Source organism: Festucalex cinctus, chromosome 4, assembly GCF_051991245.1.
Source record: "Festucalex cinctus isolate MCC-2025b chromosome 4, RoL_Fcin_1.0, whole genome shotgun sequence".
Classification (NCBI taxonomy): Eukaryota; Metazoa; Chordata; class Actinopteri; order Syngnathiformes; family Syngnathidae; genus Festucalex; species Festucalex cinctus.
The window spans coordinates 22,187,030-22,203,141 of record NC_135414.1 but is presented as its reverse complement, the minus strand read 5'-3'; the positions used below and the strand labels follow the sequence as shown (position 1 = coordinate 22,203,141).

Below are 16,112 nucleotides of genomic sequence, written 5' to 3'. Positions count from 1 at the left end.
GCCTTGTCTGTGCAAAGTTTAATGAAAAAGGCCAAAAATGATGTATAATTCCCAAAATAAAATCAAAATAGCGGACTTCCTCTTTGGTTTGGCAAATGGCTACATAATACTTTTTTGTAGGTCTAGCATAATAATACAATCGGAAAGGCTTCATAAAAATGTCTAGAGGGCGCTATTTATTGCAAATTGCACAATAAATCTCTGAAAATTCATGTTCATGACGAGTCTGATGTGTTTGCAAAGTTTCATGAGTTTTCATGTGTATAAAAAAAAAAAAGCAGCACTTGACAAACAATGCATTGCTATGGCAACAGCGTGTTACAAAATAAAAAACTTTCGATTACTTTGCATCTTAAACATCTTAAGATGAAACACACCAAGTTTGAACAGTCGGATAAATTTTGTAGGAGGGGTTCGTTAAAATATGACCCCTGAAAAAGGCCACAAAAAATGGCAACAAATCCCATCATAAATCAAAATGGCGGACTTCCTGTTTGGTTTAGCACATGGTTCCAAGAGACTTTTTTGTACATCGTGGGCTCTTATGTATGCCTGGAAATTATCATAGCGCTAGGTGAAACGTACAACCGGGAATGCTTCGTAAAAGAGGAGTTTTTTAGCTCAAAATGTGATGCCCGGCCCCTGGGGGACTTCCTGTTAGGTTAAGCACATGGCACCAAGAGACTTTTTTGTACATCCTGGACTGTTACATATGTCTACAATTTTTCGTCGCTCTAGCTGCTTCGTACAACTGGGAATGCTTCATTAATAAGATTTTTTTTCCTTTGCAAAAAGTGCATGCCACGACAACAGCGTGTGACGAAATAAAAAACTTTCAATCACTTTTCATTTTCAACATCTTAAGATGAATCACACCAAGTTTGAAGATGATCGGATAAACTCTGTAGGAGGAGTTTGTTAAAATATGACCCCTATGAAATGGCCAAAAAAAATGGCAACACATTCCAAAGTAAATCAAAATGGCGGACGTCCTGTTAGGTTTAGCATATGGTTCAAAAAGAGTTTTTTGTACCTCGAGGGCTGTTATATACCTCTACAAATTTTGGTAACTCTAGGTGAAACGTACAGCCGGGTATGCTTTGTTAAAGAGGAGTTTTTTAGCTCAAAATGTGATGCCCGGCCCCTGGGGGACTTCCTGTTGGGTTTAGCACAGGGCACCAATAGACTTTTTTGTACATCTTGGGCTGTTACATATGTCTACAAATTTTCGTAGCTCTAGCTGCTTCGTACAAATGGGAATGCTTCTTTAAGGATATTTTTTTTTCCTTTAAAAACAGTGCATGCCATGACAACAGTGTGCGACGAAATACAAAGCTTTCAATAACTTTTCATCTTCAACATCTTAAGATGAATCACACCAAGTTTGAAGATGATCGGATAAACACTGTAGGAGGAGTTCGTTAAAATAAGGCCCCAATGAAATGGCCAAAAAAATGGCAACACGTTCCAAAATAAATCAAAATGGTGGACTTCCTGTTAGGTTTAGCATATGGTTCAAAAAGAGTTTTTTGTAGGTCATAGCCTGTTACATATGTGTACCAATTTTCGTAGCTCTAGATTAAACGTACAACCGGCAATGCTTCGTGAAGTAAGAATTTTTAAACTCTAAATTTGATGCGCCGCCACCGTCATATAGTATATCAAAAACTTTTCATTTTTCACAATGATGTTGTCCCAGGTGTTGAGATGGTACATCCCAAGTTTGAAGTCAATCGGGTTAACCGTGTAGGAGAAGCGGGCAAAAGTATGACCCCTGTAAATGTGCAAAAATTGGCAAAAATTGGACATTTAAATACTCATACCTCACTTTCTGTCTATTTTAGGGTACACACTTCAAAGAGGTTTTTGTTCATTGGGATGTGCTACAGGTGCCACACAATTTTCATAGCCGTCGGACAATCGTAGCGGGACAGGGATCCGTTTAACCTATGTAGGGGGCGCTAAGGAGCCATTTTTCTGTTATCATGTATGGCGACTTTAAAATATCAAATTTTTCGCCAGGCCTGATGTGCGTGTAAAGTTTGGTGAGTTTTCGGTCACGTTTAGTGTCTCAAAAATGCGATTGTTTGCGGAGAAGAAAAAGAAGAATAACTAGAGCTGCGAGCAGCTATAAAGGGCCCTCGCAACCCGGGCCACGTTGGGGTATATGCAAGTCGGGGGACTTGCACGTTGGGGTACTGTTAAATAGACAAGGACCATGGAAAATAGAAATGCATTTGCCGTGCCTTGTGTGTAAAAAGGTGCAGTAAAAGGCCAAAAATGATGCACAATTCCCAAAATAAATTCAAAAGTGTGGACTTTCTGATGTGTGTGCAAAGTTTCATGAAAAGTCGCTCGTTTGATATTCAAAACCAGCATCTGTTCATTTGAAAACATTGCATGGCACAGAGATGGTGTGTGATCAAATAAAAAGCTTTTTGATGACTCTTAATGTGGTGTCGCTGTGCAACACATATGTATTCATGACATAGTGAAGTATTGTGACAGTTTTGTAGGGTCCAGCAAACAGTAAATGTGTGACAGTTATTCAAGAAAAAATGTAGCTTTGAAGCAGGCTAACCAATGACATCATCTAAAGGGGAAAAAAGCACATGAGCAAGCATAGGTATAAGTAGAGGAGAAAAAGAGATGAAAGAAGTGCGAGAGATGGAACAGGAGAGGAATGCAGCTGTTTATGTATAGCTGTTGTAACAGGACAGATTAAATAACACTTTAACCTGGGGTTAACAGCGCCCTAGGACAGATAAACTCTTTAGTGTAAAAGTTTTCTGGGACAGATGAATCCCTTGGGGTCAAAGAGTTTGGGTTAGCACATAGTCTGTCTTAGGATAATGTAACCTCCATGGATGAATTAGTCCTAGGACGCTTTGACCTGCGGGCTAAAACTTCAGGGGGGTTAACCTGTCCTGTTATATTGTGATCATCGTCTTCGTGCATGTCCTCAGTGGCTTCTTCTGTCTGTGTGGCAGCATTTGATACATCTGTAGAACAAAAAAGAATGAAGAATCATGTTAGATCTGTGAAGTTTGGTTGTCTTAGGTGTAGTTTACAGAACAGTCGTGTGCATATTTTTAGCATGGTAGTGTCTTAATACAAATGCATATTATGTAATGCACTGTATATGGATATTACAGACGTAATATTTGACGGTGATCTTATATTCATAGTTTTTGCCCGTTAATAAATAATATAGCTAGTAAGTAATAAGACACGCAAAAATGGTATAGTTGAATCATCTGGGTCAAAAAGCAATGTTTTAGGATTGTGTGATGAAATGATGAATAAAAGTAAGGATACGACAGGTACATAAATGGTTATGTAAGTGTAACGTGTTGGTGCAAAACGTTGTGGTCGTGTTGCATGTTACTCAATGGCTGTGTGTGTCAAAACGAGTTTATTTGAAAGAATATACAAATATATACACACGGACATATATATTTATACAGTATAACAGTACCGCATGTATTGGTTTTAAGGAAAGAGTTGAAAAGCAGTGTTCAGAAAAAAGCATAAGACGCACAAAGTACCATTTCACTACATGTAATAAGTTGTCAAGTAGACATGTGAATTAAGTGGTTAAGATAGTGGCTACTGTGCAAGTAAGCTTCAATTGTCTCTAAAAGGTTAGCATATGTGTTCTACATGATATCAATGGCTAGACGTGCTCGTGGAGAAACATTACAAACAGAAAAACACACTAAAGGTGCCTTTAACAAACCTGTTAATAAATGAGAACTTAATACATATATGTATGGCATACTGTATATGATTGAGAAAGTTGTCCTGTTTAGTTTATGTATTGTATACTTACGGAAAAAAGTTGGCAATCTTTGCGTATGGAGATGATTAGAGGGTCTTTATCAAAAGAGAATTTGCTTGGTGATTTGTTCATGTTCTGTAGAAAAGCAAAGGAGTAGAAATAAATACAGTATCATACTTCATAAACATACAAGAAATTTGTAGCTGTATTAACCATTGTTGGTATTTGAAGTGATAATTTAGGAATAGAAGTGTAGTGATTGCAGAATTTATAGAGTGCTTACCTTGTATGACTTTGTAGATGGAAATGTCTTTTGTTGAAAGAGCTCTTTGTTGTCTACTATATATGCAAGGACAAGCATAAGTAGGTGTGGTTATGAAGTACTTGACCATTGAAATAAAGCAGTGGTATCAAATGTATGGACCGTGGTTTGGCTCAGGCCTGCAAAGGGGTTTAATGTGGCACAAGAGATAATCTTGTAAGGTACAAAAAATAATAATAATATAATAGGTATGCCTCTGAGTTTTCACAAATCTAGGTCAAGTCAAGTCATCTTTAGTTATTTCGCGCTTGAATCATCCAATCGGAAATGCTCCATAAAAAATGTATAGAGGGTGCGATTTATTGCAAATTGCACAAGAAATCTCTAAAAATTCATGTTAATGACAAGTCTGATGTGTGTGCAAAGTTTCACGAGTTTTCACACATGTATAGATAAAAAAAAAACAAAGCAGCACTTTACTTGGCAACCAATGCATCGCTATAGCAGCAGCGTGCGACAAAATAAAAAACTTTCGATAAATTTGCATCTTAAACATCTTAAGATGAAACACACCAAGTTTGAACACGGTCGGATGAATTTTGTAGGAGGAGTTAAAATATGACCCCTAAAAAAGGCCACAAAAAAAGGCTACAAATCCCATCATAAATCAAAATGGCGGACTTCCTGTTTGGTTTAGCACATGGTTCCAAGAGACTTTTTTGTACATCGTGGGCTCTTATGTATGCCTCTAAATTATCATAGCGCTAGGTGAAACGTACAACCGGGAATGCTTCGTTAAAGAGGAGTTTTTTAGCTCAAAATGTGATGCCCGGCCCCTACGGGACTTCCTGTTGGGTTTAGCACATGGCACCAAGAGACTTTTTTGTACATCGTGGGCTGTTACATTTGTCTCCAAATTTTCGTAGCTCTAGCTGCTTCGTACAACTGGGAATGCTTCATTAAGAAGGAATTTTTTCCTTTGCAAACTGTGCATGCCACGGCAACAGCGTGCGACAAAATAAAAAGCTTTCAATAACTTTTCATCTTCAACATCTTAAGATGAATCACACCAAGTTTGGAGATGATCGGATAAACTCTGTAGGAGGAGTTCGTTAAAATAAGACCCCTATGAAATGGCCCAAAAAATGGCAACACGTTCCAAAGTAAATCAAAATGGCGGACTTCCTGTTCGGTTTAGCATATGGTTCAAAAAGAGTTTTTTGTACCTTGAGGGCTGTTACATATGTCTTCAAATATTGGTAACTCTAGGTGAAATGTACAGCCGGGAATGCTTCATTAAGTTAGAATTTTGAAACACAAAATTTGATGCCTCGCCTCTGGCGGACTTCCTGTTAGGTTTAGCATATGGCACCAACAGGCTTTTTTGTAGATCATAGTCTGTTACATATGTGTACCAATTTTCGTAGCTCTAGATTAAACGTACCACCGGCAATGCTTCGTTAAGTAAGAATTTTGAAACTGTAAATTTGATGCCCCGCCACCGTCATATAGTATGTCAAAAACTTTAGATTTTTTACCATGATGTTGTCCCAGGTGTTGAGATGGTACAGCCCAAGTTTGAAGTCAATCGGGTTAACCGTGTAGGAGAAGCGGGCAAAAGTATGACCCCTGTAAATGTGCAAAAATGGGCCAAAATTGGACATTCAAATACTCATACCTCACTTCCTGTCTATTTTAGGGTACACATATCAAAGAGGTTTTTGTTCATCTGGATGTGCTACAGGTGCCACACAATTTTCGTAGCCATAGGACAATCGTAGCGGGACAGGGATCCGTTAAACCTATGTAGGTGGCGCTACAGAGCCATTTTTCTGTTATCATGTATGGCGACTTTAAAATATCAAATTTTTCGCCAGACCCGATCTGTGTGTAAAGTTTGGTGAGTTTTCGTTCATGTTTAGTGCCTCAAAAATGTGGTTGTTTGCGGAAAAGAATAATAACAAAGAAAAAGAAGAAGAAGAAGAAGAAGAATAACTAGAGCTGCGAGCAGCTATAAAGGGCCCTCGCAACCCGTGCCACGTTGGGGTACTTGCACGTCGGGGTACTGGCACGTTGGGGTACTGTCAAATAGGACAAGACCATCTAAAATGTTTTTGACAAGCCTTGTGTGTGCAAAGTATAATCAAAACGCAAAATATGGTGTGCAATTCCCAAAATAAATTCAAAATGGTGGACTTCCTTTTAGGTTTAGCATACGGCTACAGAATACCTTTTGTAGGTCTTAAGCTAATAGGTATGCCTCCCAGTTTTCATAAATCTTGGTCAAGTCATCTTTAGTTGTGTATCGCTTGAATCATACAATTGGAAATGCTCCATAAAAATGCATAGAGGGCGCTATTGAGCACAACGTTGGGTTACTTGCACGTCAGGGTACTGGCACGTTGGGGTACTGTTACATGGAACAAGGACCATTTAAAATGTTATTTTTTTCCATGGCTTGTCTGTGCAAAGTTTAATGAGAAAGGCCAAAAATGATGTATAATTCCCAAAATAAAATCAAAATAGCGGACTTCCTCTTTGGTTTGGCAAATGGCTACATAATACTTTTTTGTAGGTCTAGCATAATCATACAATCGGAAATGCTTCATAAAAATGTCTAGAGGGCGCTATTTATTGCAAATTGCACAATAAATCTCTAAAAATTCATGTTCATGACAAGTCTGATGTGTTTGCAAAGTTTCATGAGTTTTCATGTGTATAAAAAAAAAAAAAAAAAGCAGCACTTGACAACTGTTACATGGAACAAGGACCATTTAAAATGTTAGTTTTTTCCATGCCTTGTCTGTGCAAAGTTTAATGAAAAAGGCCAAAAATGATGTATAATTCCCAAAATAAAATCAAAATAGCGGACTTCCTCTTTGGTTTGGCAAATGGCTACATAATACTTTTTTGTAGGTCTAGCATAATCATACAATCGGAAAGGCTTCATAAAAATGTCTAGAGGGCGCTATTTATTGCAAATTGCACAATAAATCTCTGAAAATTCATGTTCATGACGAGTCTGATGTGTTTGCAAAGTTTCATGAGTTTTCATGTGTATAAAAAAAAAAAGCAGCACTTGACAAACAATGCATTGCTATGGCAACAGCGTGTTACAAAATAAAAAACTTTCGATTACTTTGCATCTTAAACATCTTAAGATGAAACACACCAAGTTTGAAGACAGTCGGATAAATCTTGTAGGAGGGGTTCGTTAAAATATGACCCCTGAAAAAGGCCACAAAAAATGGCAACAAATCCCATCATAAATCAAAATGGCAGACTTCCTGTTTGGTTTAGCACATGGTTCCAAGAGACTTTTTTGTACATCATGGGCTCTTATGTATGCCTGCAAATTATCATAGCGCTAGGTGAAACGTACAACCGGGAATGCTTCGTTAAAGAGGAATTTTTTAGCTCAAAATGTGATGCCCGGCCCCTGGGGGACTTCCTGTTGCGTTTAGCACATGGCACCAAGAGACATTTTTGTACATCCTGGGCTGTTACATATGTCTACAATTTTTCGTCGCTCTAGCTGCTTCGTACAACTGGGAATGCTTCATTAAGAAGGATTTTTTTCCTTTGCAAAAAGTGCATGCCACGATAACAGCGTGTGACGAAATAAAAAACTTTCAATAACTTTTCATTTTCAACATCTTAAGATGAATCACACCAAGTTTGAAGATGATCGGATAAACTCTGTAGGAGCAGTTTGTTAAAATATGACTCCTATGAAATGGCCAAAAAAAAATGGCAACACATTCCAAAGTAAATCAAAATGGCAGACGTCCTGTTAGGTTTAGCATATGGTTCAAAAAGAGTTTTTTGTACCTCGAGGGCTGTTATATACCTCTACAAATTTTGGTAACTCTAGGTGAAACGTACAGCCGGGTATGCTTTGTTAAAGAGGAGTTTTTTTTAGCTCAAAATGTGATGCCCGGCCCCTGGGGGACTTCCTGTTGGGTTTAGCACAGGGCACCAAGAGACTTTTTTGTACATCTTGGGCTGTTACATATGTCTACAAATTTTCGTAGCTCTAGCTGCTTCGTACAACTGGCAATGCTTCTTTAAGGATACTTTTTTTCCTTTGCAAACAGTGCATGCCATGACAACAGCGTGCGACGAAATACAAAGCTTTCAATAACTTTTCATCTTCAACATCTTAAGATGAATCACACCAAGTTTGAAGATGATCGGATAAACACTGTAGGAGGAGTTCGTTAAAATAAGACCCCAATGAAATGGCCAAAAAAATGGCAACACGTTCCAAAATAAATCAAAATGGTGGACTTCCTGTTAGGTTTAGCATATGGTTCGAAAAGAGTTTTTTGTAGGTCATAGTCTGTTACATATGTGTACCAATTTTCGTAGCTCTAGATTAAACGTACAACCGGCAATGCCTCGTGAAGTAAGAATTTTTAAACTCTAAATTTGATGCGCCGCCGCTGTCATATAGTATATCAAAAACTTTTCATTTTTCACAATGATGTTGTCCCAGGTGTTGAGATGGTACATCCCAAGTTTGAAGTCAATCGGGTTAACCGTGTAGGAGAAGCGGGCAAAAGTATGACCCCTGTAAATATGCAAAACTGGGCCAAAATTGGACATTTAAATACTCATACCTCACTTTCTGTCTATTTTAGGGTACACACTTCAAAGAGGTTTTTGTTCATTGGGATGTGCTACAGGTGCCACACAATTTTCATAGCCGTCGGACAATCGTAGCAGGACAGGGATCCGTTTAACCTATGTAGGGGGCGCTAAGGAGCCATTTTTCTGTTATCATGTATGGCGACTTTAAAATATCAAATTTTTCGCCAGGCCTGATGTGCGTGTAAAGTTTGGTGAGTTTTCGGTCACGTTTAGTGTCTCAAAAATGCGATTGTTTGCGGAGAAGAATAATAATAAGAATAATAATAATAAGAAGAATTCCTACAAAAACAATAGGGCCTCGCAGCGGCACCGCCGCCGCCGCTGCTCGGGCCCTAATAATAAGAATTCCTTCAGGAACAATAGGGACCTCGCAGCGGTCGCTGCTCGGGCCCTAATAAGAATTCCTTCAGGAACAATAGGGACCTCGCAGCGGTCGCTGCTCGGGCCCTAATAATAATAATAATAATAATAATACATTAAAAATGTTAGTAATTAAATTAATTTATCTCACAAAAAATGTGGTGTAAGAAAAAAAAATATCTTGGCAGATGAAGAAAAAGTGTATTTTGCCTTAATTTGTGGTTGCTTACTCCTGCCTGGATTTAAATTTTTGCAGTGCAGGTTATAGGCAGAGGAGGAGGATGAAGAAGAGTATTAGTAAGAGTTCATGAGGAGAAAAAGGATGCCGAGGAGGAAAGAATGAGGAAGATGAACATGAGGAGGGAGAAAAGAGATGAGGAAGACTTGGAGAAGGGATGACCATGAGAAAGGAGGAAGAGGAACCTGAGAAATTGATATGTTGACAAGGAAAAAAGATGAGGAAGATGAGAAAAGATGAGGAAAATTGAGATTTCTGAGGAGCAAGAGAAAAATGTGACAAGAAAGTAAAAGTCAACAGGAGTGATAAGGAAAGAAGAAAGGAAGTATACGGTAAAAAAGATGAGAGATTAAGAGGCAAGGGGGGGGGGCATTGAAGAGAATTTGGGAGAAACAGAGGATGAGAGGAAGAAGGGAAGAATTTGAAATCAGAAAGAATAGCAGAATGGAAGAGTAGACTGAGACAGTAAAGTGAGTGATTAATATGGTGAGACATATATGAAGGGAAGCAAGAAGGGAAGTCGAAGAAGATAGTGCTTGAGATGCAATTAGAGGAGGAGAATTGAGCAGGAATAAAGAAGAGTAGAGAGAAGTAAAGACGAATGAGAGAGTGAGGGGAGAATGGAAACGCTACGAGGAGGAAGAAGTGCAGAATGGAGAAGAGAAGAAGACGAGAGTAATTCAGTAAGTTTCGTTAGCTGCCTACTTCCTGGGTAACACGCACACACACGGTGCAGTGAAGTGACATCCTCTTGGTGAGCTGATGTGTGCAGCATGCTGAGAACATTCAGCCAGAATCTCTGTAATTCACAGTGGTGGAAGAGACTTTTCATTTTTGGGGTGCGTGCACGCACGCGTGCGTGTGTGTCACAGCCTGGAAAAAAAAAAAAAAAATTGGGGGAGTGGAGAGAGTTTGCACCAAAGTTGCCTGTCAGCCCATTAAAGATGTGAAGCTGGCATGGCGGCCCTATTGAAACCATATGTGTGTGAAGGAATTCCACCGCCGGTAATCCATTCCAAATACAGGACTGTGGTGTTAGTGTTAATTTAAGCAGCATGTTGGGGATGGGCGGCCACGCTTTGATCACGCGGAGATGCTTTGGTACAAATTGAAGTAACCCCCCCCCAGCTCCATTTGGACTGGATCACAACGGTGGATTTGTTGAATTAAACGCTTGGTTGAATGCCGCGTGCACATGAAAAGGAACGTCGCTCGCGGGAATCCGATCGCACCTAGCCGCCAGGTCCGCTCCTTTTTTATTACTTTTAAACTCGATCCACACCGGCTTTGCGCCGCTTTAACGAGACGAGGGCTGTGGCCTGGAGGAGATCATGTTCCGAGGCCGGGAATCACCTGGACTGTGTAATGCACAACATATTGAACATCCAGACTGTACATGCACTGTATATGTGTGACATCCTTTAATTAACTTTTTAAAAATGCAACTTTCCACGTTACCTTTAACCTTATTCCACAGCTGAGTCTCACCTTTTTCTGCTTACATTATGTACATTAGACTCTAACATGTGGTCGCTCCACAATGTTGTGTGTCTGGCTAGGTTCACTATGTGATTTATTTGTTCCACCCAATGTGCTTGCTAATTTTGCCGCTTTGCTACGTTTCTCCATAGTCATCCTTCTTTAAATTTTGTTTTAAACTCCAATTTACTTCAGTTGTCTGTGGATAATCCCAGAAACACAACCGATGAGACGTGTGGCCTCAACACCCTGCAGTGTCCATATGGGTTCACTGTCACACTATGAGGGCAGAGGGGTTACTGATCCGGTGCTATTGATTTTTTTCAAATACCCCCCCCCCCCCCCCCCCCCCCCCCCCCATTGGCTCCGCTCCTTATTTGGTAAATTAGAACATGATGTGTGCAGGAGTTTTCCTCAAACATGTGAAGCCAGCACATTGGTGTGATTTGTCCCAACGTTTTTGGAGGGATATTTTGCGGGAAAAACATCCAAATTTTGTCATGTAATCCTGTCAGCTAGAGTCAACCACATACTCTTTAGAGTTGGTAACATATTGGTAAACTTTTATAGATAATCAACTCAAAGGGCTGCACTAGACACTAATTACAGAGGATTCTCTTTTTATGATGTAGTGCCAGTTCTGCGACATTGAGTCCGATTCTGTACTCAATCAGAACACACATATACTCTTACTAATCTATGCTAACACAATAGGAAATAGTCACTTAAAAAACATGTAGGCCATGAATATAAAAATAATCAGGTGAAAAACAGTCAACAATTAGCTTATACCTCTGTGGTTAGGTTTACTAAAGTAGTTCATGACCAACAAAAAAACATTGCAACCATCATGAATTGAGGTTCTCTATATTTATTCCTCTAATTTAATAAAACCAGACAATTTGGCCATTTAACCAAATATCCTACAATGATGTGACCAAATAGCAAATTCGGCCAAAATGGTTAAACTGTGATTGAGCTTTATCGGGTAAAGAACGGCCACCACCATTAGACTATAGAGCATTCCGACTTGCTGTTGCTGGAGTAGAACTCTGTCGTGAATTGAGAGTCCCTGAAATAATGCAACGAAGCCCACAAAGAGTGTATTTACACTTTTAGATTTCTAGTAGTGGGTAAAAATCTTAAAAATGTACATCTGATAAACTATCACACATAACCAAAAATAAAATGGAGTTTACGGCAACAGTAAATAAAAACTTTAAATGAGCTACCCAGAATACAATTTTATGGTCCACATAGTAAAGCCCTCGCCCAAATGGTTGGGAAATCCTCAGGATTGATTTGTTTGTTTCACAATCATGGTTTCAAAGATGGCCACTAAACGCTGTGCTAATTGAAGGCTATGGCGGCCTTGACACACTCTAGACAAATACACACAAACACAATGCACTTGAGGCAAAACACAGCACAGAAGCCCAAATTGTGGGAAAAGAATGAAGTGGAGTCTCCCACTTATGGTCGATGTACACAAGTGTTGTCCTTCGGCGCTGCGAGCACAACACTGCACCGCAAACGACACAGTAGTCGGCTGCCGCTCTCTATATTTTGTCGCCCGACCGCTGAATGCCTCCCATGCAGGCGACGCGCATTTGCCAAGGCCACAGGCACGATGCAGCGCGGCCTCAAACAGACAATTTTATTTGCAGCGTCACTCAAAGTGGCCTCTACCACACAAGCTGAATTCAATGTGCAATTGCAGCTTTGGATAAAAAACAGCCACATATTCTGTAAAGAAAAACATGCAGTCATACATCTAATGTGCTGTGACTGTCACTAAATTACAATATATCTTTAGGTCCTCACATGTGACAAGTTTGCTCTGGGAGTTCCACTAATTCTTAATAGGGTCATGTGTTTGCAGGAGCCTATCCCAGTTGACCTCAGCTGTGAGGCAGGATACGCACTAAACTTGTCGCCAGCCAAGTGGAAAGCGTTTCGACAAACAACCATACCGTATCTGGATTTTCTTTCTCCAAAATAATCGTTAATTTGCAACATCAGTGTTCCATCAGGATATTGTTATTGAAATATTACTGTATAATATTTTCCCGTCTTCTTCTTCATGCTTTGCCATGTTATTGTTGGCAGAGTATAGGAATAATATACTCTCGTGAATTGTTTAAATTGGCTGATTCCCACCCCTCACTCTGTGCATTGATTCAAAATTGTAGAAGTGTCAAGCGGTCCGGTCCAGTACCTGCTCCAGCCAAGTTCCTGGGACTGCACGCAAGGTTTAAAAGGTATAGTGGCTGCAGCTGCGGTTTGTTGTTAAACTAGTGGGCCAGCCTTAATGGATTTGTGATGATGTGTCTCTGAATTCTTGCCTAAGACCCCCTGACTGGGAGTGGGCTCAGGATACTTATCTCTGCGGACATCTTAGGCCAGCTTCAGGGGGTTTGGGGATCTGGTTTCTGCCGCCCTTGGGAGAAATCCAGCAGGACTTGAGTAACTGGGGATTAGTAGGCATGACCCCAGGAGCAGCAAAGCAACATTTGAGACCACTAAAGAGAGAAAAGTCGTTTGACCTTGAGGCATGCACAAGGTGAAAACTAAAAGAGATTATTGGCTTAGTTGAAGTGTAACATGACAATTGATGTATCGGTGCTAAAAGGGGTAAATAGCATTAGTGAGGAATTTTACAAAAAAGGACACTTTCCTTGTAGAAAAAAAATAGGACCTTCAGGACCCTTCTGGAACTTGATTTATGGAAAAAAAATATATATATTTTGAAAATGTGATCTGTGACTTTGATTTATTGTAAATGGTACAGTGTGGAAAATGTAAATCTTTCCGCTTGATGATGAAGTACTGCCTCCACAAACGAAAATAGAGATGTTCTCGCAAAAGACTCTGGGCTGAAAAAGTCGCTTTTCCCTAACTCCGCCCACAGTCGGAATGGTAACAAAAGCCATTCTCATGCTGAGAAGTGGCTCATTTGCATGAGACAACACCGCCCCCTCAAAACAGGCATGTTTCAATGATGGTTAGCAATAGGACAGAATTATTGATCCTAGGGGTATTTTGAACAAAACATCACAGACATGTTATAAAAATACCTGGGACTGTTAAAAATGTAATTTTACAACCTTATATCTATCCCTTCATATTACTGTATGCCAAGCATCATTATTTGCTACCTAAGAGGAGCTACAGTAAAATGACTCATCCAGGTTACCTGAGCCAGAAGCTGCCCCCCAGCAAAGCAATCACAGTGACACCCATAAAGACCACTCAAGGTCACAGCACAGCGTAGCCTTCCTCCTGGCTTGGGTGGAATGTCTTTAGGCCTAAGCTTCGGCATACACGTTACAACAACGCTTTTAACAAAAAACGGCGCATTTCCTCCCCCCACCTTTCTCCGTTCTTTTGCACTTTTCTACCCTGTCTCAAAAACGGTGCAACCAGAGAGCTCCTAAAGGACTCGTCACCTTGTCTCGAGGCCGGAGCACAAGAGCAGGGAAAGCCGCCACTTCAATCATCTCGGGGTCGAAGGTTGTGTGGGTCAAATACCTTGGCTGGGATCCCCCCCGACCCCCTCCCCATGTTACATATTGACAGGCGGTAGTCAGTGTCATGGGCTGGAACCTGAACACACCCAACCTTGATCCATTTAAGGAACTGACCAAACATAAGTATTACTGTCATTACCAATACATTGTATCAATTTCCTCTTCAGTATTTGAATATGCTTAACTTTCCTTTTTTTAATACCTTCCATAATATTTTACCTATTAGGTACACAGCAAAATATTACCGCATAAGTGTGTGTTAACAAGATAATCCAAATGTCGAGAGGGTATTTCTTTAACAAGGCTGCTTTTATGTTCTCTGTTACCATAAAATGAAAAGGTAAAACACAGCGCGATCACGTAATGAAGAACAGATATGGCTGACACCATCCTCGAGATCCCTAATGAAAGATTACACTGCACTTTGAAGACTTTTATGGCCTCCGTAAATCAAGACAAAAACCGACGTATTATTTGAAGAGCTATTAAGGGTGCGGTGGTCGTGCTACGTGCGAGCCTGTTTACGATTAAGAGGGGGGGGAACGAGCATCAGGGATTTCATTGGGGTTTTTTATAAGGGAGCCCCTGTGTGCTCTGGAATTCCAACACTTGAGAAGGAGTAGCCCCTGGAAGCGTGTTTGTGCGAACATGTATGTCTTTTGTGCAACAACACGATGACGTGACAAAGCCTGAGTGAAAGCAGATCACGGTGAGCCCATGCGCAAGTCCTCCAATACCCACTGACATCCTGCCTCTGAGCACTGGGATTGAGAACAAAAGCGCAGAAACAGGTAAACATGTGCTAACAGCTAGCCTGGTCCTTGTCGACCTGCTTCGGCTCTTTTGTTTGGAGTTTTGACAGTTGTCTTTCACCGCTTGTGCAACCTCTAGGATGACTCATCGTAGGATTACTTGACAACAACCAAGACATATGTTTTTCCTTTTTTTTTTTTTTACTTTCACTATGTTGGGAATAGTGGTTGCCTTAGTCGACATACACACCCGTAGGGCGACCAGATTTTCACAATTAAAAATCAGGACACTACAATTTTGCTGAAAACAAATATACAACAAATTCGCACCAGGAACTATCCATCCATCCATTTTCTTGACCGCTTATTCCTCACAAGGGTCGCGGGGGCTGCTGGTGCCTATCTCAGCTGGCTCTGGGCAGTAGGCAGGGGACACCCTGGACTGGTTGCCAACCAATCGCAGGGCACACAGAGACGAACAACCATCCACACTCACACGCACACCCTAGGGACAATTCAGAGCGCCCGATTAACCTGCCATGCATGTCTTTGGAATGTGGGAGGAGACCGGAGTACCCGGAGAAGACCCACGCGGGCACGGGGAGAACATGCAAACTCCACCCAGGAAGGTCCGAGCCTGGACTCGAACCGGAGACCTCAGAACTGGGAAGCGGACGTGCTAACCACTCGACTACCGTGCCGCCCCACCAGGAACTATTTAAAACAAATTTAATCGCTTATCAGTCTGGTTGTGTAATTAGTTGGCTAATGCTAAATGCTATCTAACACTTTTTCTTGGTCCCGGCAGCTATTGCAAGCTGGCTGTGACATTAACTTCACGCTGGTCCTACATTGTAACATTGGAAATGTGCCGACAGAAAAGCTCAGCTTGCGCTGGGTCTGACTGGCAACACCAACGGCAACCGGAGAACTTGAAATGCAAGAACAATCGTGCCACTGTACGTTGTGTGACTGTTATCAATACACGTGGCAGATGCAGAAAGGAGATGCTACGGGAATGCCAAGCATGTTCACATAAGTACCCAAACGATGAATG

General features: G+C 40.7%; 1 long non-coding RNA gene across 1 annotated transcript; it reads right to left on the bottom strand.

Moving 5' to 3' along the window:
• Window positions 1-2,056: 2,056 nt before the first annotated feature.
• Window positions 2,057-4,354, bottom strand: LOC144017757 (uncharacterized). The gene is made up of 3 exons (XR_013283246.1): window positions 3,995-4,354; window positions 3,833-3,916; window positions 2,057-3,002 (listed from the first exon to the last, which is right to left on the bottom strand). It is a non-coding gene; the product is annotated as an uncharacterized LOC144017757 (long non-coding RNA).
• Window positions 4,355-16,112: the final 11,758 nt, after the last annotated feature.